The following is a 27,589-nucleotide window of genomic DNA, read 5'->3' as shown; positions in this document are numbered from 1 at the left end:
CCCTTCTTGCTCTAGAGAGGCGGAAGTTAAAAATGGCCTTGTCATTATCTAAAGTCCTTTGTGCAAATGGTTTGACAATGTTGGGATGTAAAGCAAATGCTTCATCTGCTACAAACACATAATTTAAGCCACATTTGGTTTCTAAATTGTTTAGCAGATGAAGCTTCTTTACTTTCAATTGTGACATAACAACAACAACAACAACAAATAACATTTGTAAAGCGCTTTTCTCCCGTGGGACTCAAAGCGCATAAGCAGACCATCGTGGTACAGAGGAAGAATTTTATAAATCTGGAAATGCCAGGCTAAACAGGTGGCTTTTCAGTCTGGATTTGAATAGCTCCAGGGATGGTGCTGTCTTTACTGGGTGTGGTAGGGAGTTCCAAAGAGTAGGGGCAGCATGACAGAAGGCTCTGTCTCCAGATTTTTTGAGGTGCACTCTGGGAGTGACCAAGTTTATAGAACTTGCTGATCTGAGGTTGTGAGAGGTGTGGTGCAGCTTCAGCAAGTCCTTCATGTATCCAGGGCCCAGATTGTGCAGGGATTTGAATGTCAGCAGTCCAATCTTGAAGAGTATTCTCCATTCTACTGGTAGCCAGTGCAGTGAGCGAAGGATCGGTGTAATGTGACAGTGGCGAGGCTGGTTTGTTAGCAATCTGGCAGCAGCATTCTGCACTAATTGCAGGCGACGCAGGTCCTTTTTGGGGAGGCCAGCATAAAGGGCATTGCAGTAGTCCAGCCGTGATGTGATGAAGGCGTGGACTAGGGTTTGAAGATCCTCTGGGGGAATCAGATGTTTAATCTTTGCAATGTTCTTCAGATGAAAGAAGGAAGATTTAACTACAGATGAAATTTGGTTTCTGAAACTCAATTCCCCATCGATTAGTACGCCAAGGCTGCGCACAAGGTTGGAGCTGTTTATGTCTGAATTCCCAATCCTGATTGGTGTTGCTTTAGGATAGAGCTGTTTTGATGGCGAGCACTGGCTTTGGACAAACAGGACCTCAGTTTTGTCAGCATTCAGTTTCAACCAGTTATCATTCATCCATGCCTGAAGCTCAGCTAAGCAAGAGTTTATTTTTGGGGTAGGGTCTGTTCCACCAGGTTTGAAGGACAGGTATAGCTGTGTGTCATCGGCGTAGCAGTGGTACGTCAGGCCATGTCGTTGGATAAGTGTACCGATTGGCAACATGTAGATTGCAAGCAGCAGAGGGGATAGGATTGATCCTTGTGGCACTCCGAATTGTAGAGGTGCAGGTTTGGACATTATAGGTCCTAGGGATACTCTCTGTGTTCTGTCAGTGGAATGATCTGAACCACTGGAGGACTGATCCACTGATGCCACAGTACTCCTGCAGTCTGTTAAAGAGGAGCTGTTAGGTATAGGGTCTCAGAGAAAATAAACACATATATCAGTAGCTAAAGATTGGCTGTACTTACATTACATATGCATTTCACTGTCCACGTTTGGATTTCACAGAATTTGTATATAGTATATGCAGAGATAGATGCTCCTGACAGCTCATGGCAGGCTCCATGTTTGTGAAGCCAAATGTGTCGTCATGTCCTGCCTGCTTCTGATCACAGATAAGCTGGTTCTTGAACAACACGGTGTGCAGTGAATATTAATGAGCCATGTGGCTAGGAACAATAGCTGACTCCTGCAGTGAAACTCTGCCCCGAGATTTATCAGTGTTTCGCAATGGACTGATTAGAAGCTCCTGTACCGTCTCATTAGCAGCCGAGGGGAGGGCCCCAGAATGCTTTGCAGTTTAGCTGCGGCTTGCGTCTTTATGGGTCTATAACAGACTAAGATAAGCACACATCAAAGGTAACTGAAATGTTTATCTTCACTAATGGCTTTTGAGCTTCCTTCTAAACTGTTTAACACAGGAGAATAGAGGTTTAAATTAGCTTCTGCAGCCTGACAGTTACTCTTTAAGCAGGATTTTATGGTCAACTGTATCAAAAGCAGCTGAGAGATCCAACAGGATTAGGATGGAGCATTCCCCTCTGTCCCTTGCCATGAGCAGATCGTTGCAGACTTGGATGAGGGCTGTTTCACAGCTGTGGTGTTTCTTAAAGCCAGATTGTAGAGGGTCCAGGATGTTGTTTACTGACAGCCTGGTTTCAAGTTGCAGATAGACAGCCTTTTCAATAACTTTACCTAAGAAGGGGAGGTTGGAGACAGGTCTGTAGCTGCTCATAGCATCTGGATCCATGGAAGGTTTTTTAAGAAGGGGCTTGATGATTCCTTCTTTTAGAGAGGTAGGAAACCTCCCTGCTTGCAGAGAGCAATTTACTATTTTGTGAAATGCTGGACCAAGCAGGTCAGGGCATTTCAGCATATGTTTAGTTGGTCCAGGGTCAAGGTCGCAGGTTGTCTGGCGGAGACGACAGAGGATGTCTGAGATCTCTTCCTCACTAATACTTTTGAAGTCAGTCCAGGGTGTTAGGTTGTTTTTGCAGCTATTTCCATTAACATAGACATAAACACAGTGTTGTCTATTACACCCCCATCAGACATTCTTCCATTTTTTCCGATGTCCACCATAATAAACTCATAATGAGCGTTTACAAGAGCCATCAAAACAATGCTGTGAAATCCCTTATAATTGAAGTAATATGATCCACTTCCTTTGGGAGGGGTTATCCGGATATGTTTTCCATCTAATGCTCCACCACAGTTTGGAAAGTGCCAGAATTGTTCAAAATCTTCAGCTACAGCCATTCACTCAGCAGGATTGCTTGGTAACTGAAAAAAAAATAAAATTACAAAAATTAGCTTTTCTAATAATCTCATCTTTTGTTTGTACCTAGGAAAGTCCACACACAAGTGAAACACAAACAATGCGCTCTATGAGGGAGATTCCAGGAACAAGCGCTACTCAGAACACCAGCTCTGTGACATCGAATCCTACATACCAGGGAAGGACCCAAAAGAGGAACAAGAAGACAAGTAATGAAGCTGAAGGCAAACTTGATGAGGCTCTTGAGCAGGCAATTAATGCACTTAAAGAAAACGATGATGAATGTGACGCATTCGCTGTTGGTGTGTCCAAAAAAATGAAAAAACTTGAACCAGATCAGTGACATGCTGCAGAGGTTTATATAACTGACATATTATATAAAGGGGGATTAGGACAATTTAACACTCAGATTTCCACTTACACTAAAGAAACACAACCACCACAATTTATACCCACACCACCACCAATGCAACTAGCAAACCACCCACACAACTACCATACCAGTACTATGAGCCACAACAGCAGTATCAATACACACGTATAGAAAACACACAATCACTTGAACAAACACAGTACACACACTTATGAAAAAAAAAATCTTTTTGGAATGAGGTAAATTCCTACTACATTATTTGATAATGTATGGATTGTGAAAAAAAAACATCTCTCTACATAGATGTGCCTATGTTTATTCTGATTATGTTTACAAACAATGTAATTGTAATTAAATGTTTAATGATTACTTTATGTTGTGAAAAATATATAGTGACCATGAGTTAATAAAAACAAACTGTGTGAAAAATAATGTTTTTCAAGCATCTTCATTTTACATCATGATTTATTATTTGCGTCACACAAATTGGGGACAAGGTGTGTATTACAGACATTGTTTTTTTTCACTATACATCTCCTCATGGTTGAATCTCTTAAATTTTTATTGCTTACAACAGCATTTACTGAACAGCAGTTGCAAAGTGTTCGTTAAAAAATATTTTGAAAATGAGTAGCCTGCTATGTAACTATTTTGGCACTTAGGCCTGGTGCACACCAAAAAACGCTAGCAGATTTTGAAACTGTTTATTTTTCTGTAGCGTTTCAGCTAGCATTTTCTGGTTTTGTGAAGCGTTTTTGGTGTAGTAGATTTCATATATTGTTACAGTAAAGCTGTTACTGAACAGCTACTGTAACAAAACGCCTGGCAAACCGCTCTGAAGTGCCGTTTTTCAGAGCGGTTTGTATTTTTCCTATACTTAACATTGAGGCAGAAACGCATCCGCAATCCAAAATCTGCAGCAGCCCGGGAGTATGCGTTTCTGCAAAACGCCTCCCGCTCTGGTGTGCACCAGCCCATTGAAATACATTACCCTAGCGGATCCGCAGCCGCAAGCGGATCGCAAACCGCAGCCGAACCGCTCTGGTGTGCACTAGGCCATAAAGTGCTGTTAATGCAATGGAGTGGAAAACACACACATCCCTGAGAATACCCCATGAGGAGATGGAGTGGAAGCTAACCTGTCGGTTTGGTTTAAATTTCACTACCTATATGCGGACATTATGATTAGTGCAACTAGCTACATATAAACATTTACTTGTAGAGACATTAACGTATACCATTTTGAATATTTAAAGTGTACATATCTTCATATACTCTCCTTTAAGACATTGGAATTGCACAACAGGTCTCAGGAATGATGTGCCCAAGTGCCTGAGGTGAGATTCTTGTCCTGAATTTGAGATCTTGCAATGACCTCCCTGTAGCCAAAAAGCATAAGGTGGCCATTAACCTTTGTTCATCAGATATTGCTTTTCTCATCCATGTGTCCTGTTTGGATATTAAGGGTGTGACTTGGCTCAAGAGATCTTGAAAAATGGAGTCAGACATACGCAAATAATTTTTGTAGTCTTCTGGAGCTGACAAACGAAGTTCTCTTAATAAGTTCTCATCAGATATGTAGTCTCGGTCCTGCAGCCATGCCTTCGCCCAAAACCGACGCTTTCCCATGGGTTCTCCCCTTTTCAATTGAACTTTTTCTCTTACGTGCTGCACACAAAATGATCACCACACATGCAGCTCTTAGTTTTTTAGACAACATTGCGAAACCAAGTTTCAATAACCAGTTCGCCTTGCAACAAAATGTCGTCTGTTTGCACGAACGTTGCACACTACGCAACTTCCTCTTTTCTACCCGTCGCTCCAACACATCACTACCTTTAATCTACAGCATTTAATGATGACTTACCCGACGATCGTATCAGTACATTAATTGGTCGGTCTGTATTGTTATACGTACGTCATTTCCAATGTACATTACCTCACTTCCCTTAAAATATCGTTACTTACATCAGTTATGTGTTTATTGTACTTGGTCGTTGAACGGTCGTTACTTTAGTGATATCTGTCTGTGGTTGCTCGTTTAAAACGATCGTTCGTTTAAAAATGATCGGATGTGTGTACTTACCTTAAGAGTTCAGTGATGTTGCAGCACCAAACCAGTAATGGCCCAAAGGAAATTGGTCCTAATGGAAAGCCAGACAGTATTTTTACGAGTACCTTAATAGTACTACTGACAAAATGACAAACTCCTCACACATTTAGGCCCTGTTTACACTTAGTTAGTATGCATTAGTACGCATTAGTGCACGTTGGTACGCATTTTTCCATAGCAGTGCATTGGGAAGAAGACTTCAGTTAAAACGTGTTAAGTGTGAAAGGTGCCATAGGAAAACATGGGCATTACTTTGAAAATCAGTATTCTTTCAGTTATAACAACTGAGAGCAACTGATTAAGTGTAAAAGGAGCCTAAACGAACTGTGGGTAGCTATGTGGGAGGCAGCATACTATTGGAATGAACATTGGAAGCAGTGGCTGGATAGTGTACTGGTTAAAGAGGAACTCCAGTGAAAATAATGTAGTAAAAAAAGTGCTTCATTTTTTACCATAATTATGTATAAATGATTTAGTCAGTGTTTGCTCATTGTAAAATCTTTCCTCTCCCAGATTCACATTCTGACATGTATTACATGGTGACATTGTTACTGTGGGCAGGTTATGTAGCTGTTTCTAGCTGTTCTGGCTTTACAGACAGCTGTAAACAGCCATTTCCTGTCTGTTAACATTGTTACATTGTGGCAGTTTGCCCAGAGTACTGCGGTACCCAGAGCTTCTTGTGGGAGGGGTTTCAGCAGAAAATCAGTCATACAGCGCCCCCTGATGGTCTGTTTGTGAAAATCATTATATTTCTCATGTAAAAGGGGGCATCAGCTACTGATTGGGATAAAGTTCAATTCTAGGTTGGAGTTTCTCTTTAAGGGCACTGCCTTTGACATGGGAGATCAGGGTTTGAATCCAGGCTAGGGGCAGTACCTATTCAGTAAGGAGTTCAAGGCAAGACTTTGAGATGAGAATCACGCCGCACAGCGATCGCGATTGAGCAAAAACGAATCGCAAGCAAAGCGTCATAGTGGAAAAAGAGCACCGCAATTTACATGTTATCGCGGTGCTATAGCAATCGGAAAAATGGCTGCGATCCAATTTTTTAATTGGATCGAAGATAGTGGAAAAGAGCACTAAACGCTACGGTTTTGCGTTTTTAGGTGTGAATGAGCCCTAAGGGACACACGCTTCTATGTTACTAGAACAGGGATGCAGGCTGTGATCAGTGCAGGGCACTGCTGATGAGAAACGGCACATTCACATCATGCAAGGGCTGCAGTCAGACATCAGGAAAAGGTTAGTACAAATATCCTTTTCTCATCTATATATTTCTCCATGTTATATCTATTTAAAAAAAATTACCTATTTCATTATTGAATATATATATATATATATATATATATATATATATATATATATATATATATATATATATATATAAACTTTTTTTTTTTTTTTAGATTTATAAAAGCATGCCTACTTGCATCATTGAGGGCTGTGGACATGGAACCGGACGATCTTCTAAAGATGCTACAGTCATACTTCATGTATCTCCTAAGGATAGTACTACAATTAGATTGTGGTTTGAGAGCACGGGCCAGAACTTTCAAAAACCTTGATTTACTTGTTTCCAAAATATTGGAACATAAATCCACTGATCTCTTTAGACTTTGTTCAGCACATTTTGTCTAAAAAAACCGCCACTGCCACTACAACACCTGAGGCAAAAAAATGTATGCAACTGTTGCAAACAAGTAATTGGAAGGGAAAAAGCCACCATGATGGACTCATGTACACAGACTTAGAGACTGAGGACCTATCCGGAGAAATGCATGGTGCTCATGTTGCACTACCTTTTTATTCATTTTCGACACCATTGAAAGAAGGTCAAATGATTTACCAAAGTCAACCAGTAGAACATTTCACTGCAAAAGAAAGTCCCATAAGACCATCCACGTCTTTAGCTAAACCAATCAGTATTGCAGTTACTGAAGTTCCCACTCATACTGATGTACAACTAATTGACCCAACAAACATTCCTGAAACTGAAATGGATATAACTGATGCTTCTGAAAAGGACAATTCCAGTGGAGAAGAATTCAACATCAAAAACATAAGTGTAACTGAGTCAGAACGATCGACCAGCCACAAGATTGCTTTCGAAAATATGTTGAGATGAACAAATTTTTAATTTTTTAAACATGTCTGGATGAACTCCTTTTAAAAGTGAAATGCCAGGCTGACCCTATGTGTCAAAAACCTGTGATCAAAACCAACAAGCAAAAGGATGGATCTGCCATCATAGTTTGCGGTGCCTGTGAAGATGGACATGAGTTTAGGATTTTTGAATCTCAACCAAAAATTAAAAAAAGACATGTGGGCAATATCCTTATTGCAGCATCAATTATCTGTTCAGGTTCTTCTTATACAAAGACTGCAGAATTTCTTGATATGTTGGGAATGAAAAAGATTGGAAAAACATCCTTTCATAATTACCAAAAACAATTCTGTTATCCGGCTATACTTAATGCGTGGGTAAAAGAACAAGAGGACATTCATGAGGACATTAAAAATATACCAGCTACTCTTGGAGGCGATGGCCAGGGCCACAGCCCTGGCCATAGTGCCAAATACTGTCTGTTCATTTATGGACCTAATGACAAATAAAATTGTGGGCTTTGAATTAGTGCAGGTTACCCAATGCAGTTCTTCTGGAGCCATGGAAAAATATGGCTTTGAGAAGTGCATAAATCGAACTTCGCCACGTGAGTATTCGCAAAGTGATGCATGAGACTTACACATCTACAGACCATCAGTTTGATGTGCGGCATTTTGGCAAAAGCATAAGCAAAAAACTGAAAGTGGCAAGCAAAAGAGCAGGATGCTCAGCACTAAAGTTTTGGATTGACAACATTAACACACATTTCTGGTGGTGTGTGAAATTCTGCAACTACAATGAGGACCAGCTGATGGGAAACTGGAAAAGTCTACTCCATCATGTGATAAACGAAAATCAGTGGTTTGAGGATAGTATTGGTAAAAAAAATGTGCTCACGCTCACGAGTTTTCCATACAGAGAGGTCACTTCCTGCTAAAATTAGCATTCAGTGACGTCTTTCCCCTCCGTGATTTTTCCGCATGTTTTTCCGCATGGCTTGCGGTTCACGCGTATGTGTCTGTTGCTATGTCGCCTATCGTGATGTTAGCAATAGCCGTGACGAGACAGAGTTTGCGACCATGTGTCCGCATTGGATAACTTTTTGGCGTACGTGTCATTAAGTATGCAATTAACTGTTTACAATGGAATGGGTACGCGTACATGCGTCATAAAGTCTGCGTCCGCCTGGCGTGCGCTCCATTAGGCGGAAGTACAGATTAATGCTGCCCACCGGGAGTGTGACATTGATCCCAAACGTGCACTCTCACCTTTCAGCCTATTGGCTTACCAGCCGGATTGCATAGCTCTGATTGGGGGACAGCCACCTGCAGGTTAAACCTTGATTGACAGGTAATTGATTTAATTGCTGATTGTTAACCAGACATATCATTGTGTATATAAGAGGGGGTTTCACATGTATTCAGATGTCCTGATGATGCGCCACACACTATTGGCGTGAAACAGCTGTAGACCTTTCCCCCACTGATTTGTACTCTCTTCAGCAATGGTACTGTACCTTTAACTTTTTCTAATTAATAAATGAAACTGAATTTTTGCATTGGATGTGCGTGCCCGCTTTTCTTCTTTTTTGGATGTAGTGTGGACTAATACTGGGCTACTGCACTCCTTATGCTTAAGTCACGGTCCTGTGCACTGACCTTCCTTCAAATTGCATGAAAAGACTGTTCCTCTTTGTCAGTAGCACGGACCCAGCGTTACAGACTACTGAACGCAGTGACCAATATGGCACAGTCCGCATTGCATGCAGGCCGACAAGATGTGGATTCCTTTTTGGAAGACGAGATGGAGGTTTCCTCTGCCACACTTGAAACCAAAAGCCTGGAAAATAGATTATGCAATCTAATGGAGAGAGAAGTGAGAAAATATTGGACAATTGCCACTTTAAAAAAATACAAATCAGTGGGGAGAGCTCCTAGGGGAGTACGTTTTTATAAGTTTTTTAATGCAATCTAAAACCCGACCATCAGCTAAAGAGAAGTGTGACACTTTATTCAAAAAGTTTTGTCTTGCTTTACCTCGATCTGGTTATTGAGGAGAATGAAACAGATTATTAGGAGATTACTGATGAATTAGAGCAAGTAAAGAAAACCATCAGAGGACTCTAATGAGGAACATCTTCAATCCTGTGTTTGTAAGTTTGAGAAGAGACTAATCCCTCTTCAGGAACAAATTATAAAAAAGATAAGAACCCTAAATTTGGACGTGACCGCCTGGACTATGAACAAGATAAAGTCTTCTCCTGGCGTCAAAACCAATCTGGTGATCAAGCCAGAAAGAGAAATAAGCGCAGGAGGAGGAAACAATCCTTCTGGGAATGGTTCCGGATTCGATACAACTTTAGGGTCCTCGGTTGGATCCCCTAAATCCGGCAGTAACAGCAGCTAATCCTCTGGAGATGAGGCCCCTTTGGGAGGAGGAGTAAAACCAGACGCGGCGCAAAAAAGGTAAAAAGGGATTATGAAACAAGTCTCTTGAAACCGACAGGTGAGATGTTCCGAGAGGAACAGAGACAAGAAGAAATGAAGGTCTTAAGCTTTCTGGAGTTCCCCTTGCTGATGCTGTCATATCACTTCTTAAAAAGGGACTGTCATTCTGCCCTACGATGGACTTTGATCTTGCTCCTTTTGAAAAGTAACTTTTTTGAATACTCGCAAATTGGCCCTACAGAGGTTTTATTCCACTGCCCGGAAACCCGAGAACTCCCTTGCTGCCCCGGACACAGTTCAGATACCATTGTTGGTGGGGTCTTCCGCTAACTATTGGGACACATGTACCCTGCAGGCTGTTTGTGATCTCTCAGAAGTTGGAACTCCTAATGTGGTGGACAGGAATAGACCACTGCCTTATGATATAGGTAATAGGTCTACCTTTAATCCACCTACAATTCCGGGGGGCTCGGTTAAACTTTTCCAGCAAAGAGTACTCATGGATTGCAAAGCATTAATCTATCCAATAAGTCATCCCAATCTTTCTTTGGCAGAGAAAAGATCTCTACAGTGGTTACGGGATGTGAGTCTTACCACACAATGATATCTCTTATGCCCACATTGGCCTATTAGGGCATGTGTCTTTTCTATCCATTGTTTTGTGCTACTGCTTTACTCTTTTTTGTTCTCATTTGAGAACAAGTTTGATATCTTTTATTACTTCGGTTTTAATATTGTGTGTAGTGATACACTTTGTTGTATTGTTTTAGATTTTCATGCACTTTTTGGAACTGACCTGTACCCTGGCTCTGCCTTCTTGAGTGACACCGCCCTCATTGAGGTGGATAGGAGGTGGAGCTATGGACCGGGTGTGTACTAATATGTCAAAGGTTTTCCATGCAAACTCAGCTATGATTAAGGACCAGTAGGTCCGAAACATGTCAGTTTGAGATTCCATGTTTTAATACAGGATATGTCCTAACAATAAAGAGGATTCGTGGTGAATTGGTGCGGACCTTTCTTCTGTTGGAAAGAGTACTCATGGATTGCAAAGCATTAATCTATCCAATAAGTCATCCCAATCTTTCTTTGGCAGAGAAAAGAGCTCTACAGTGGTTACGTAATAGATCAGATCTGAGAGTAAAGGAGGCAGACAAGGGGAGTGGTCTTATCTACTGTGGGTTACCAAGCAGAGAGTGTATTCGTCAATTGCAGGATAGATCCACCTACTCTAAGATTTCGGTCGATCCTACTTCTGATTATCTCATACAATTACGGAGGTTATGTTCCAGGGCTGTGATAGAGGGGGTCCTAGATAGAGCCACAGCTAACAAGCTAATTCCCACACATCCTAGGAGCCCGGTGTGGTTTTGTATCCCCAAGATACATAAATCTCTTGAAAACCCACCGGGACGTCCTATTGTGTCTGCAATCGGCTCTTTGACGGAACCACTGTCACAGTACCTGGATTTCCAGTTAAGACCTCTCTTAAGGTCTATGCCCTCCTTTGTGGGAGATACTACAGAGGTGATCAACACTTTGGGTAATATTGAGTGGCACAGATCTTACCATCTGGCATCAATTGATGTAGTTTCACTATGCAGTAAAATGTGTCATGCAGATGGGTTGGCCGCGGTGCAACAGTTTTTACCCTCCCTTGTTGAGGATGACGCCCTCCAGTGGTTTGTGATGGCGGGTCTGGAGTTTGTCCTCACCAGGCACTCATTCCTCTTTGACCATGAATGGTACCATCAGGAGGTCGGCACTGCTATGGGGACCCCTGTGGCCCCTACCTATGCCGGCCTCTTTATGGGCCATTTTAAAGGCTAATTACATCTATTCCCAGGGGAATGGGTTCCTGAATCGGATAAAACTCTGGACCCGTTACAATCGATGACATTCTGGTAATATGGTCAGGTGACTGGAAGGAATTCGAGGAATTCATGAGCTATATCAATGACAATGATGTCAACATGTCGTTTACACACCATTGGGGTGATCAGAGCCTTGAGTTCCTCGATTTACATATCTTTGTCCGGGAGGGCTCTATCCTCACTAAAACATATAGGAAGGAAACAGCGGTCAACTCATTGTTGCATGCTACAAGCTACCATCCACCAAGTACGATAAAGTCTTCCTTATAGCCAGTTTGAGACTGAGGCGGAATGCCAGTACATGGGAAGATTTTGTGTCCCAGTCAGAGGAGTTGAAAGACAGATTTCTTATGAGGGGATATAGTCTGAAGGAAATTCAGGAGGCCTTTTATAAAGTTTCAAAAAAGGATAGGAGTGAGTTATTAAAATCCTCTAAACGGATTAATCAAGAGCGTTTTTATATGCATTTTACTTACTCCCCTATGTATGAACAAATTAAAGCCTCCATCAATAAAAATTGGTGGATTACCCAGCAAGACAAAACGTTATCTAAAAAGAGTGAATTACCTCCCTGCATATCCTATAGATGTAGTCCTAATCTAAAAGACAAACTTACCTGCAGCGAATTTGTCAGCCCCCAGACTCAAACGTGGTTGGGTGCCAATCGCCCGGCGGGTAATTACCGTTGTGGCCGATGCTCATGTTGCAATTTCAATTTCATTACTAGGGGTAGCTCCTTTGCCAGGTTTGGAAAGATCTGCAGATTTAAACAGTTTATAAATTGTCAATCCAAAGGTCTGGTCTATGCGCTCACCTGTCCCTGTGACAGAATTTATGTGGGAGAGACCACTAGACCTCTTAAGGATCGGTATCAAGATCACTGCAGATCCGTCCATAGCGGTATAGGGAGCCCCAAAGTTATTGAGCATTTTCGATCATCACATCAGGGCGATGTCACCCTTCTGCGTTTCTTTGGAATATAAATAGTTACTAGAGACTGACGTGGGGGTAATTGGCATAAAAAGCTGCTACAGAGAGAATCCTACTGGATTTCCTTCTTTAATGCTACTGGACCTTTGGGTTTAAATGAAAAAAATAATCAGTCTTTTTATAGACATAGATTTGCATGATTTAGCTTTTTATACATATTGCTTCCTGATGTGCTTTTTAAATGTTTGTATTCCCTTGTTCTTTTTGATTTAACAATGATATTGGTTTGGTTTCCTCAGGTGCAGTTGGCTGTCCCCCCTCATTGATTGGTAGACTGAACTGTGTCCTGGGTGGTGAGTGTGTATTAACTTACTGTTGTATTGAGGTTAGACTATACTGGTGTTATTGGGAATATGATCCACTTCCTGTTTTTTTTAAATTTGGCTCGCAGCAGTTATCACGCTATTGGGTCTGACACACTCACTGATGGGCTGGGGAGTTTTCCATACAGAGACGTCTTTCCCCTCGGTGATTTTTCCGCATGGTTTTCCGCATGGCTTGCGGTTAACGCGTATGTGTCTGTTGCTATGTTGCCTATGGTGATGATAGCAATAGGCGTGAAGCAACGGATTATGCGACCATGTGTCCGCATTGGATAACTTTTTTGGCGTACACGTCATTAAGTATGCAACAAATTGTTTACAATGGAATGGGTACGCGTACATGCGTCATAACGTCCGCGTCTGCATGGCGTGCGCTCCATTAGGCAGAAGTACAGATTAATGCTGCCTCAGATGGACTCATGTACACAGACTGAGAGACTGAGGACCTATCCGGAGAAATGCATGGTGCTCATGTTGAACTACCTTTTTATTCATTTTCGACACCATTGAAAGAAGGTCAAATGATTTACCAAAGTCAACCAGTAGAACATTTCACTGCAAAAGAAAGTCCCATAAGACCATCCACGTCTTTAGCAAAACCAATCAGTATTGCAGTTACTGAAGTTCCCACTCATACTGATGTACAACTAATTGACCCAACAAACATTCCTGAAACTGAAATGGATATAACTGATGCTTCTGAAAAGGACAATTCCAGTGGAGAAGAATGCAACATCAAAAACATAAGTGTAACTGAGTCAGAACGAAGTTTTCTGGAAAAAAGGATTGCGAAAGAAACACTGCCGATCGACCAGCCACAAGATTGCTTTAGAAAATATGTTGAGATGAACAAATGTTTAATTTTTGAGACATGTCTGGATGAACTCCTTTTAAAAGTGAAATGCCAGGCCGACCCTATGTGTCAAAAACCTGTGATCAAAACCAACAAGCAAAAGGATGGATCTGCCATCATAGTTTGCGGTGCCTGTGAAGATGGACATGAGTTTAGGATTTTTGAATCTCAACCAAAAATTAAAAAAAGACATGTGGGCAATATCCTTATTGCAGCATCAATTATCTGTTCAGGTTCTTCTTATACAAAGACTGCAGAATTTCTTGATAGTTGGGAAAGAAAAAGATTGGAAAAACATCCTTTCATAATTACCAAAAACAATTCTGTTATCCGGCTATACTTAATGCGTGGGTAAAAGAACAAGAGGACATTCATGAGGACATTATAAATATACCAGCTACTCTTGGAGGCGATGGCCAGGGCCACAGGCCTGGCCATAGTGCCAAATACTGTCTATTCATTTATGGACCTAATGACAAATAAAATTGTGGACTTTGAATTAGTGCAGGTTACCCAATGCAGTTCTTCTGGAGCCATGGAAAAATATGGCTTTGAGAAGTGCATAAATCGGACTTTGGAAAAAAAAATTGACATTCTTCACTTGGCCACTGATCGCCACGTGAGTATTCGCAAAGTGATGCGTGAGACTTACACATCTACAGACCATCAGTTTGATGTGCGGCATTTTGGCAAGAGCACAAGCAAAAAACTGAAAGTGGCAAGCAAAAGAGCAGGATGCTCAGCACTAAAGTTTTGGATTGACAAAATTAACACACATTTCTGGTGGCGTGTGAAATTCTGCAACTACAATGAGGACCAGCTGATGGGAAACTGGAAAAGTCTACTCCATCATGTGATAAACGAAAATGAGTGGTTTGAGGATAGTATTAGTAAAAAATGTGCTCACGCTCACGAGTTTTCCATACAGAGAGGTAAATTCCTGCTGAATTAGCATTCAATGACGTCTTTCCCTTCGGTGATTTTTCCGCATGGTTTTCCGCATGGCTTGCGGTTCACGCGTATGTGTCTGTTGCTATGTCGCCTATGGTGATGTTAGCAATAGCCGTGACGCGACAGATTATGCAACCATGTGTCCGCATTGGATAACTTTTTGGCGTATGCGTCAATAAGTATGTGATTAATTGTTTTCAATGGAATGGGTACGCATACATGCGTACATACGTCCGCGTCCGCCTGGCGTGCGCTCCATTAGGCAGAAGTACAGATTAATGCTGCCTCAGATGGACTCATGTACACAGACTGAGAGACTGAGGACCTATCCGGAGAAATGCATGGTGCTCATGTTGAACTACCTTTTTATTCATTTTCGACACCATTGAAAGAAGGTCAAATGATTTACCAAAGTAAACCAGTAGAACATTTCACTGCAAAAGAAAGTCCCATAAGACCATCCACGTCTTTAGCAAAACCAATCAGTAAACGAACATGAGTGGTTTGAGGATAGTATTAGTAAAAATTGCGCTCACGCACCCCTCACTAGTCAAGAAGTGGAAGAAGGACATTGGCTACATTTTGAAGCTTTGGCATTTCAAACATTACAAAAAATAGTTCTTGACAAGGCCTTGACTGATGATTTCAAGCATCTTACTAGGGGATGCCACTCCGGTCCTCTTGAAGTATTTCACAGCAATGTGCTTAAATATCGTACAAAAAGACTACGTTTTAGCATCGACGGAATGGAAGCAAGAACAATTCTTGCTGCTTTGTCAAACAATCATGTTTCTAGAGAACGTGTAATTACAAAAAACAAAACAGGAGAGTGGGGACATAGGGTCCAAACAGTTCACAATTTGTGCACCAAAGGGTAGAAACAAATGGATTGCAAAACCACTGTACGAAAAAAAAAATGACTATGTGAAGGACATTCTGGCTGAATGTCTTCAATTTGCTGAAGGAACAGGACAAACCAATTGGGTTTCGAAGGCAGATAGTGTGCCCAAAAAACATTTTAAAAAATTGAGCCGCCATCAAAAGAACTGATTCGTAAACCTAAAAGTCGATTCTCATCAGCTACAGAACGTTTTTGAACTAATACCATCCTAATGATTAATATAATTACAATTTTATGCATAGGGTTGGTCACCATTTGTCCAGTTGCAAATTGTTTAAATCTCCAAAACACTCATGCGCCTAAGAATAAAATTTATTTAAGATCACATATTAAAATATCATATAATTCCATAAAATATGAATAGAAGTATAAAATTGCAAGCAAACACTAATTCACTCGCTCAGTAGCACTTCCCTATGGTGATTTAGCTTGGCACACACCACAACCAATAACCCTAGGTTGATTTTCTGAGCAATCCTCGTTTTCTAGCATATACTTGCATAAACCATAAAACAATAAACAATAAAACCTAATAGCAGCGCTGCTTTAAAATATATTGCCGGCTCTTCCCTTTTGTAGCACCAATCTCCACAATACAGTTCCAATTACGGCTCCATTTAAAAGATAAGCTTTATATAGCACCACATCAACCAGCATCAGATCAAATGACGTGCTCCGATTTTGTATTGCACAGTTCAAAAGCATGTTAAGTGGAGACAGTTCAGAGCTTGGCATAGCACTAAACCAAACGACAAGCTTCAATGTTGTACTGCACAGTTCAATGGCTAATATAGCGTTGTATCGTACAGCTCGATAGCTAGTGCAGCATGCGGAGGTAAGCAGCTGATACCTGAAGTTTTCCAGTTCCGCAAACGTTCGACAGCAAGAGCCCCGGCCGGCGACTCATACATTGATCTCCCGACTTTCTCAAACTTGAGCGGATAGCTGATAAACTAGTTCCACGGACTCCACCGGAACTTCGAGGGTGACGTCACCTCTAGAGAAACCCAATGCCGACTAGTTTCGGTAGACACGCCTACCTTCCTCAGGGCGTGATCTCATTGGTTCACCAGCTCTTTTTCACTTCATAACTCCGCCTCTTATCCTACGCTGCTCGCTCTGAAATCCGGATACTTCTTCATAACGATACTTCGTCTTTTACCCTGCAACATGTGTATAGGTTCATTTTTTAATTGTTAAAAGTGTACAGTTCCACATCTAAATTCAATCCCTGTGGAGCCAGACTGTCCAACATATAAATCCAGTTCGTTTCCCTCCGTGACATACTTTTAATATAATCTCCTCCCCTCCATTCCTTCTCCACCACATCAATCGCATAAAACATAAAGGTCTGCAAGGTAGATAGCTGCATGATTTTGTATTAATATGTGGTAATGCGTTGATTTAATGGGAAGAGTGCAATATTAAAAAAAGGCCACATGATGGCGACTAGAGCACAGAAAGTTCATGAATACTGCAATAGCCATAGTATTTGATGTAAAAGTCAATAAGCAGCTATAAAAAGACCCCACTAGATGGCGCCAATGCACAGGTCCTTAAGAAATCACTTTAAAGTGGTGAAACGCGTTGATCTAGTTTGGTCCTGACAGGCCACCGTCCCTGGATTGTGTAACGCACTAGCCTACCTGCTCGAGTGCGGCGTTTCAGCCGGTAGCCGGAGCAGACGAGAGAATGACAACAGCACTGGCTCTGCAAGGCCTCTCTTCACGTGGGGAGTGGACGCCCGCGTAAACAGCCGTACCGTAGAGGCGGTCGAGCAGCGCAACTTCATCTGCAAGGCAAAGACACGAAATCCATTGCTCGCGGGAGACAGTACAATCCAATATCCAAAGTGCACTTGGAGACGGTGGTGGAATGAAGGACATCTTTTTAAAAAGCACCTTAAAGGGACACTTAAGTCAAACAAAAAAAAATGATTTTTACTCACCTGGGGCTTCCAATAGCCCCCTGCAGCTGTCCGGTGCCCTCGCCGTCTCCCTCCAATCCTCCTGGCCCCGCCGGCAGCCACTTCCTGTTTCGGTGACAAGAGCTGACAGGCTGGGGACGTGAGTGATTCTTCGCGTTCCTGGCCACAACAGCGCCATCTATGCTGCTATAGCATATATCATATACCATATAGCAGCATAGAGGGTGATAATGTGTCTGGGAACGCGAAGAATCACTCGCGTCCCCAGCCTGTCAGCTCCTGTCACCGAAACAGGAAGTGGCTGCCGGCAGGGCCAGGAGGATTGGAGGAAGACAGTGAGGGCACCGGACAGCTGCAGGGGGCTATTGGAAGCCCTAGGTGAGTAAAACTATTTTTTTTTTGTTTGACTTAAGTGTCCCTTTAAGGATACGTGAGTTTGCTGGCCAGCAGGACTAATCATTGTGAGCACCTCTGTGTCTATCCTTTTTATTCCTTACAGGATTATAGGGTGACTTAAAGGGAACTGAACTTTTAATGTGCTAACGAGTGAATACTAGCAAATATCTGCATACCCACCCAACCCGATTGCCAAGCAGTGTGAGTTCACATAGGAATTGTTGGATGGCATTTTTTTAGGGTATTGTAACTGTGGGAATTAGTGTCCAGCGCATGTGTGTTCCTTGTTTTATGGGAGTAGTGCAATATTGAGTCCACTGTGTGCAATTTGAGGCTTACTACACTTTTTTGCAAAACAAATGTGATTCTTTGTAATTTATTCATATTGATACATTGTGCAAGGCACAGATTTGTGATTGATTTAGTTAATTCAAGACATGGCACCAATTCGTATCATGTGGCGTTTGGAGGTCAGGGATTTCATGCGTTTGACGTATAAGAGGCAGTGAATTTTTCAATCAATTTTTAATGTGAGAAAATACAGTAGATAGTTGTACCAATTTTAAATATAATATCTATAATTTTAATAAGTTTAACCTGTTTCTGCCACGGTCTTCAACTTGAACAGTATCGTAGTTTGTTGTTAGAAACAGGAAAATGAATGCCCACTCTTCATTCATACACAAATTTGGAATCATGGGGTGCTCCAGTATGCAGGTCATATTGTTCATTTTTGTAAAAATATTTGCAACTTCAGTACAACACACAGATTCAATTCCGGTTGGTATGGTAGTGCAATTTTTGCTGTGACACTATCATATTTGTCCAATACGCTCCCTCTGTGTATCGTCATAATATTCTGGGTTCAAAGGATCGAATATCGGGTTGACTGGAAAACTGGGAGTTTCCACATCAGATCCATTTCAGATAGACATCTCGGCATGGAGCAAATCAATCTGTGAATAAAAAGTTTATGAATAATTTTCAAAATTATTATATTATATTAATACATTATTCTTTTTTATAATGTTGAATAAAAAAATGTTATGGTTCCTTGATACTGTAATTGTACACTAGAGTTTTTAAAAAATTAAATTGAATACAAATGATACTGTTGTAATTAGTCTAAGTGGCATAGACAGTGCACATATTCATCAAGCATGTATACTATGCTGCCCTATGATAATGCACTACAAAAGACAAATCTATGTATGCTCAAACATTTAATTATTCACGAAATATGTTTTTTTTTTATAATTTTGTAAACGTGATGAAAAACTACTAGGCATTCAGCATATATAGGTAGGTAGGTAGGTATTGGGTCCTTCAGCATAGGTAGGTAGGCATAGGAGACTTCAGTATAGGTAGGTAGGCATAGGGGGACTTCAGTATAGATAGGTAGGTATAGGGGCTTTCAGTATAAGTTGGTAGGTAGGTAGGCATAGTGGACTTAAGTATAGGTATGTAGATATGTATGTAGGTATAGGTGCCTTCAGTAGTTATGTAGATAGGTAGGTAGGTTGCTGGCTGGCTGCCGGCCCCCCATCCTCCTCCCCCTCCCACCGCACAAGCAGTGGCTTATCTATGACTAGTTCAAGCAAATAAACTACAGAGCACATGTCCCTCCACAGCCTCGATGTCCCTCCACACTATTATACAGAATGATCTGTTTCAGCTAATTACGCGATTAGCGTCATTAGCAGATGCTGCTCAATAGGGGAAAAGTCAGGAGTACAAGAGAGGTCTGCCACTGTGCTCTCTACACGCTATAACAAGGCAGGTAATTTCGATGCTTGTGTAGTGAAGTGGGGCGGGGGACAGTCGGAGGACTCAGCGGACAGAGTCACTGCCATCTGAGGACTGCAGCCTGGAAGGGAGGCAAGGGGGCACTCAGTAGGGATGCTCGGAATTGCAACTTCTTGTTCCGTGGTAATTCTGCATACTGCCGCTCCGGAATTCCGCTACCATTTCATTCCGGCGGTATTCCGGAGCTTTCCGCGTGTATGTTTCCGTATTTTTTATGCGGACTTCCGTAATTTACGTTAGCGTTGCTCAGTCCGTCTTTTTGCTCATTTACTGATTGTTTTTGGTTTCTTCTGCCTTTTAAGATGATATGAAGATTGTGTTTAAGAGTGTATAGTCAATAAAGTTGTTGTATATGGTCTAAATTTGTCATAACAGCGTTCTTTTGTGAATTTCCGCCCATTTTTCTGGAATTCCGGATTATTTTCAATTATGCACTGGTGGGGGCGGCTCCCTGGAGGAAGTCCGTAGTTTTGTCAATTCCAGGTAGTTCATGCGAAGTTGTGGAGTCTGGACAGTGTGAGTGACCTGGAGGAGTGCATTTCAAGTGCTATTGAGGTAAGTGAGTAATATGTGTATATATTTTTACATATATGTGTATGATGAATGCAATTATTCCATTTTTTTTGGTTAGAAACAAGTTACCATTTTTGTGTTTGACACTGACCTGTCAGTCATTTGTATAGGATGGCATCATGTTGCATTTGGAGATTTGTGGCATGCACTTTCAGGGCATTAAGTTCCCTTCGCGGGCATGTAGGGGCGTTTTTTTTTTCAGACCACATGGTGGAGGAGGGCCGGTGTTAGGACCCAGGCAGCTAAATCGGGTTGCAAGGGTTAATGCTGCTGATGGGCATTATGGGGTTAATGTATGACTTGCGTGACTTTGCACATGCTCAGTAGCATTTGTATGCTATTTTGTCGGGTATGCTAAAATGTTGGAACACCGGCAGATCGACACAACCACCCCCACAGAGTACAACCAGATTGGCAGCAGATTCTCCACAATATGCAGTCAGATTGGTTGAAACGTGCCCACAAAGTGCAGTCAGATTGGTTGCAGATGAGCCCACAAAGTGCAGTCAGATTGGTTGCAGATGTGCCCACAAAGTGCAGTCAGATTGGTCGCAGATGTGCCCACAAAGTGCAGTCAGATTGGTTGCAGATGTGCCCACAAAGTGCAGTCAGATTGGTTGCAGATGTGCCCACAAAGTGCAGTCAGATTGGTCGCAGATGTGCCCACAAAGTGCAGTCAGATTGGTCGCAGATGTGCCCACAAAGTGCAGTCAGATTGGTTGCAGACGTGCCCACAAAGTGCAGTCAGATTGGTCGCAGATGTGCCCACAAAGTGCAGTCAGATTGGTCGCAGACGTGCCCACAAAATGCAGTCAGATTGGTTGCAGATGTGCCCACAAAGTGCAGTCAGATTGGTTGCAGATGTGCCCACAAAGTGCAGTCAGATTGGTTGCAGATGTGCCCACAAAGTGCAGTCAGATTGGTCGCAGACGTGCCCACAAAGTGCAGTCAGATTGGTCGCAGATGTGTACAAACAAATCAACAGAAGTTATAAAGTAACACCTCCAATATCAAGCAAGCGTGTCAGCTGTATAATGTGACACGCTCCTGTAATAACCTGTAATGTTCGTCACCCAAAATCTGATTAATTGATGATCTGCAGTATCACCAACAAAGCAGATAGAATATCTGGTTATATGTCGATCTGTAGAATCGCCAATAATCACATATGCTAGAGTGAGACGAGACACCAGATCATACACTGAATGGAGTGTTAGTGTACCAGGCAAGATACACTGGATAACAATAATATGCATACAATAATGAACAGTATACCGACTGTAATTCCTCAGTGGAGTTGAACCACTGGATGGGAACACTGTACGGTCTCCTAGTGATAATGGTTCACAGGAGCAATGATTCTCAGTGAAGGAACTCACTGAGAGATGCAGGGTCAGACCGACAGAGTTTGGCAACAGATTGGCAGATATAGGTACAGAATCGATAAGCAGGTTCAGTCTAGAGTAAGCAGATGTCAGCAACTGGATCAGAATAGCGAAGTACAGAATCAGCAGGCGAGAGAAGAGCCAGGATACAAACACAGTCATTCACAAATAGTACAATGTATACTCTATAACACCAGGGGAGTGTTACGACAAGGAATTACTGATTACAGCTATCAATAATAGCAAAATAACAAACTAATCTAGCTATGTGCAGATAGGCCGGTTTCCTCCTGGGTTCAGTGCACTAGGATCTGACTAGGTCTGAGTGCTAACACGTGAGCATTCGCAACAGCAGACAATTGACAACTGTGAGCGGCGGCCTTATATGTCAGAGGATATTCACAATCCCCGCCCATGATCTCCTAGCCAATCATCCGCTAGCAGGCATGACCAAAAGTCAGCTGACCGGCTTGTACGCACGCCTCCTCCTATGCAGCGCGGACAAGCCAGAACGCCGCCAGCTCCAGATGACACCAACGCTCCCTCCGCGTTCCCAGAGGCGGAAGCAGCGGCAGCGCTGTCTTCCGCCACAATGGTAATTTTCTTATTCATTACAGCTCCCTAGCAAGTACGTCAGGAATTTCTAGCACTTCAGAAGTATATGAAAGTATTAGATATCCACTTCCGTATTACTATTAATCAGATGATTTGTAACTAGATAGCCATTTACACAATAGTCATTGTACAGACTATAGAACGCTATGTCGCTGTCTTTGTCTCAAAACAGCAAACTCATTGCAATTATACATGTTTTGCTCAGAAATAATTTCTCGTATGTGAAAAAATATATTTCATATTTCGCAATGTTATTATTCATAGAGTTCTACAAAGATGGCTGGTGCAGAAGCTGGTGTGAGTGGTGGTGATAGTGGGAAGAGCAGGATGTCCGCCTCTGCAGAGTCTGCACGCCTCAAGAAGCAGGAAAAAAATTTTATTATTAAAGTACGTTTATTTCTTTTTTTTTTTTTTTCACTGTATTAATCCATGACTTGCAATTTATTTTGCTTGACTGTAATGCATGCTGCATCTGTAGCTACTTTAATAGTACCATGAAGCTTTGCAATTGAAGGGCTTAATTTTCAGACTACACAACTTTACGCCCCATACACACACTCAAGTCTACACTCAACAGCGGTCTTTAACCTCCCTGGCGGTATATTAAAAACCACCAGGGGGCAGCGCTGGCTTTTTTTTTTTTTAAATCATGTAGCGAGCCTAGGGCACGCTCAGTGGCATCCCCCAGCCCCTCTGATCGCCTCCGGCAATAGGCGATCAGGAAATCCCGTTCAAAGAACAGGATTTCCTGGAGGGCTTCCCCCATCGCAATGGCGACGGGATGACGTCACCGACGTCATGACGTCTAAGGGAGACCCGATCCACCCAGGCCAGGCAGCGCAGGGGTCTAGGGTGGGGGGGGCTCTGTGGCGGCGCGGATAGCGGCGAATCGGCGCAGGGCGGCAGCGATCGGTCTGCTGACGTAGCTAGCACTTTGCTCAGCAAAAAAAAAAAATTACGCAGATCGGCCCAGCAGGGCCTGAGAAAACCTCCTGCGCGGCATAGCCCGAACTACGTTCGGGGTTACCACCAGGAAGGTTAAAGGCCGCCCAGCAGATCGCTCAGAAACAGCCTTATCAGTCAGCCGACAGCCTGTACACACGCCGGACTGTCCGCAGAAAATCCGCCCAGCGGGAGTTGACGACAGACCCGTCGTTGCTTCCCGTGTAGCGTGTGTACGGGCCTTTAGGCTCTCATAACTTTGATTTCGATTCACTTACAGAAAATCTCCTATTGTTCAAGGAGTTGATAAGACTGATGATAATATGACTTTTCATCAGTCTTATCATATGTTAGTACAATAGCAAGAGATGTATGTATTTTAAAGGTTACTTTTTGTGGATCATTAATTTTTTATTTTTTGTTTTTGTTTTTTTGCAGGCAATGTTACAAGGGGGCTATGATAAGGGGAAGAGGACTGTTATGGGCCAGCTGCAGCGGGACCTAGAGACCAGTTATCACCGCACATGGTCAGTCAAGAAGATCCAAACAATGTGGAGCGACTTTAAGTCGAAGACGCCATGTGCGGTGAAGAAAATGAGATTACAGCTTCGGAAATGTAAGTAAATAATGTGTTTTTCATATATGTAGCGGGATGTTTAAGTTTTTTCAACCTTGTCAATCCTCACGATTTTCATGTCTAACAAATTGGTTGTTATGATAAAATGTGAGTTACATACCAGATAGGAGAGACACACGCCTTGCTAGTGGTACTATTAGGAAAGTGAAATGAAGTTTATTGGATTTGAAGTCATTTTACATTTGTTTAAACTCAATGAAGCAGGTGCATAATTGTGTACACTGCTAAAAATGAATGAAATCAATATGTTGTATATCCTGTTTTGCACAATTTTTGGATTGTAAACTTTACCTGTACTCAATGACTGTCTGGAATCTGTCGTAAGGTGTTTTGGACCATTGCTGTTTATAAAACGTCTGTAGATCATTCAGGTTTGATGGGCTCCAAGAATGGACAGCTCTCTTTAAATCACACTATTGAATTTCAATTCAATTGCGGTCTGGGGACTAAGATGGACATTCCAGAACGTTGTCATTATTCCTCAGCATTAATGTATTATCTGATTTTGGGCAGTGTTTACGGTCGTTGTCTTTCTTAACGATCCAGCCAAGATGCATTTACCTCTTTCTTACTTTTTCCTGGACATTGGTCTCCTCAATGTGCTGATACTGATTGGAAGCCATGCGACCCTCAACTTTGGCTAGATTCCCAGTCCCACTCCCTGCACTTGCCGCACACCCTCACAGTATTATGAAACCAAGTGACTCCGAGCTCAGCATAAAAATAAAATTTGAACTTACCCGGGGCTTTCTCCATCCCAGCCCTGGTCGGGACGGCCCACGCCGGCCTCCTGGCTCTTCTCCCAGCGGCTGTCCGCATAGTGTGGACAGGCCGGTCCCCCGGGCGACACTGGCGAGTGTCGGGCCTTCTCCTTCCGTATACGTCACGAATGACGTCACACGCCGGCCGCCGCGCGTCATGACGCCGGCCGGCGTGACAGCACGGCGCATGCGCGGTTTAATCGCACATGCGCCGTGCTGTCACACCGGCCGCCGTCATGGCGCGGCGGCCGGCGTGTGACGTCACTCGTGACGTATACGGAAGGAGAAGGCCCGACACTCGCCAGTGTCGCCCGGGGGACCGGCCTGTCCACACTATGCGGACAGCCGCTGGGAGAAGAGCCAGGAGGCCGGCGTGGGACGTCCCGACCAGGGCTGGGATGGAGAAAGCCCCGGGTAAGTTCAAATTTTATTTTTACGCTGAGCTCGGAGTCCCTTTAACTGTAGGTAGCAGGCTTTTTTTTTTTTTTTTTGAAATGCTGTGTTTTGTTTCCTCTATTCATAATGCCCCCTCCTTGCACAGGAAATGTACGGCGATTAACAAGGTTTAACAAACTTTCAAATTTTACTAAACATTGTAAGATGTTGCCTATTTTGTTTTTTTAAAATTTCAATATGACTGTTTAGATGACGTAAAACTATTTTATAGGTTTGATAATGTGTATCAATGGTTTTATGCTCTTAGGCCTCTTTCACACCAAGACGTTAGTGTGAAAGAGGTCGCATAACGCAACGCATGGTGGTGTTGAAGTTGGACGTCAGATTGAGCTGCATTATATGCGGCTCTTTCCTTCTATACTGGAATAATTCTGGATGAATCGAATCGGATCATTTAAAAGATCCGGATCTTTGAACCGAATCTTTGAATCATTTTACTAGGGAAGCAGGGGTGCAGCAGAGTGAGAGATGCAGGAGAATGAGGGCACATTGAGAGTGCTAATGGGGAAGGGAGAGATGCAGCAGGAAGATTGTGCTTGTGCACAGAAGCTGCAGTTCCCGTTTCTTCCAGACATCCACTGTGAACCGAATCATTGTGATGATCCGGATGATTCGACTCACAAAAAAGGTCTGGATCAAAGAACCGAATCGTTCATGATCCGCACAACACTACAGGCTCCTCCAAGTTCAGTGAATATTAATTAGCCATGTGGCTAGGAACAAAAGGACTCTCCCCTTACTGAGCATGTGCAAGCGGTGTAATGCAGCAAAGTACCAGTATAACGCACAGCATGCTGCACTTTCCCAGAATGTGCAGCGTTACAATGTAACGCAACGTGGGAACTGTGAACAGCACATTGATTTTTCAGTGCTGTGAGTTGGGCTGCGTTACAGGCTGCTCTAACGTGGGACTTAAACGTTTCACTGTGAAAGCAGTCTAATTGTTATGCAATGCACTGTTTAACTTTAGGTAATATCTTCTTCCATCTTTATTTTAAAAACAATCTCACATTCTTTTTTAGTGGATCGGTCTCAGGCACGCAGGTGGGACCGTTCAGCCTCTGCTCCTCCCTCTTCTCGCAATGTGGACCCCAGTCAGGATCCTGCTGCTGTTCCCCCCCTGCAGATGATGAGGCTGGACCCAGCACCAGCCAGAGGGCCCGAAGCAGGCAGCGTGGGCGAAGGCGTTCCCGGAGCCGATCTGTGGCATTTAAGTATTTTTTAACAAAGTTGTAACATTAATCAAATGAAAGTGGTACGTCTTTTATTAGATTAGTACATAATGGAATTTTGCACAGAACAGTAAAAGTTTTTTTTTTTTTTACAGTCCAAAAAAAAAGAAAAAAAGATGAATGATACCATGTTTTCTTTTTATCTTAGACTCTATCTCTGTGCGAGGGCGCAGACGTTGGCCACGGCAACAATCTTCCGGTAGGCCAGAAGCTGGTGCAAGTGGAACAGCTGAGTGTAAGTAAAATGTATTATTGTAGAAAGAAGTACATGCAAGATACATGCAAGTATCCGCAGCTATATTACAGTTCTAATTCCACCCTTTTTTTTTGGGGGGGGGGGGGGGGGGTAATAAAAGTTGTTCCGAGTGTTCAGTGCGAAAAAATTTTCAATTTCAATTCATCTGCTGGCCAGTGACCAGTTGGTTTTCTGTACATAGAAAATCAATCTTGTTTACAAATGGTGTTATCCAGGGAACTAACATGGGATGAAGTAAATTCGATAGTTACATTGATGTTGTGGAGGTTCTTTGAGAATTGTTATTAGAGTAATGGGTACTTATCCGTTAGCCGGGCGCATCCGGCAGGTGGCGCTAATTACTATTCCCCCTCCAGGCCGACATGGATAGTAGGGAAAGATGTAACTCTGGTGGAGTTTTGTCGCCACCTGCCGGATGCGCCCGGCTAACGGATAAGTACCGAGTAATGTGTTATTGCTAATGTTTATTATGTATATAGCGCCGACATCTTCCTCTGCCTGACTAACTGACATAGGCCTCAATTCACTAACTTATCTCCTGTCTTTAATAACTCTTCTAGAGTTGTTACCATGGTGATAAGGCATGTAGTATTCAGGAAACATTTTACCTCAGGCAAACCTAAAGTTAACTCTTCAATCCTTAAAATAACTCCAGAGTTAAAGACAGGCTGTTTATTAACTGCATGTGAAAATAACTACAGAGGAGGTAAATTAACTACAGAGGAGGTAAAATAACTACAGAGGAGGTAACTTAACTACAGAGAAGGTAACTTAAGGAATGAAGAGATAAGATAACTCTCTCTTATGTGGAGGTAAGTTTTCTCTTGCCTTATTATCTCCAGCATGATCTAAAGGTGCGTACACACATGCGACTATAGTCGTTTGTAACGATCGTTCCCCGATCTTTACCAACGACGATCG

This window comes from Hyperolius riggenbachi, chromosome 3 (genome assembly GCF_040937935.1).
Source record: "Hyperolius riggenbachi isolate aHypRig1 chromosome 3, aHypRig1.pri, whole genome shotgun sequence".
In the NCBI taxonomy this organism is placed as follows: domain Eukaryota; kingdom Metazoa; phylum Chordata; class Amphibia; order Anura; family Hyperoliidae; genus Hyperolius; species Hyperolius riggenbachi.
The sequence above is the reverse complement of the archived record's forward strand: the minus strand, read 5'-3'. Positions refer to the sequence as shown.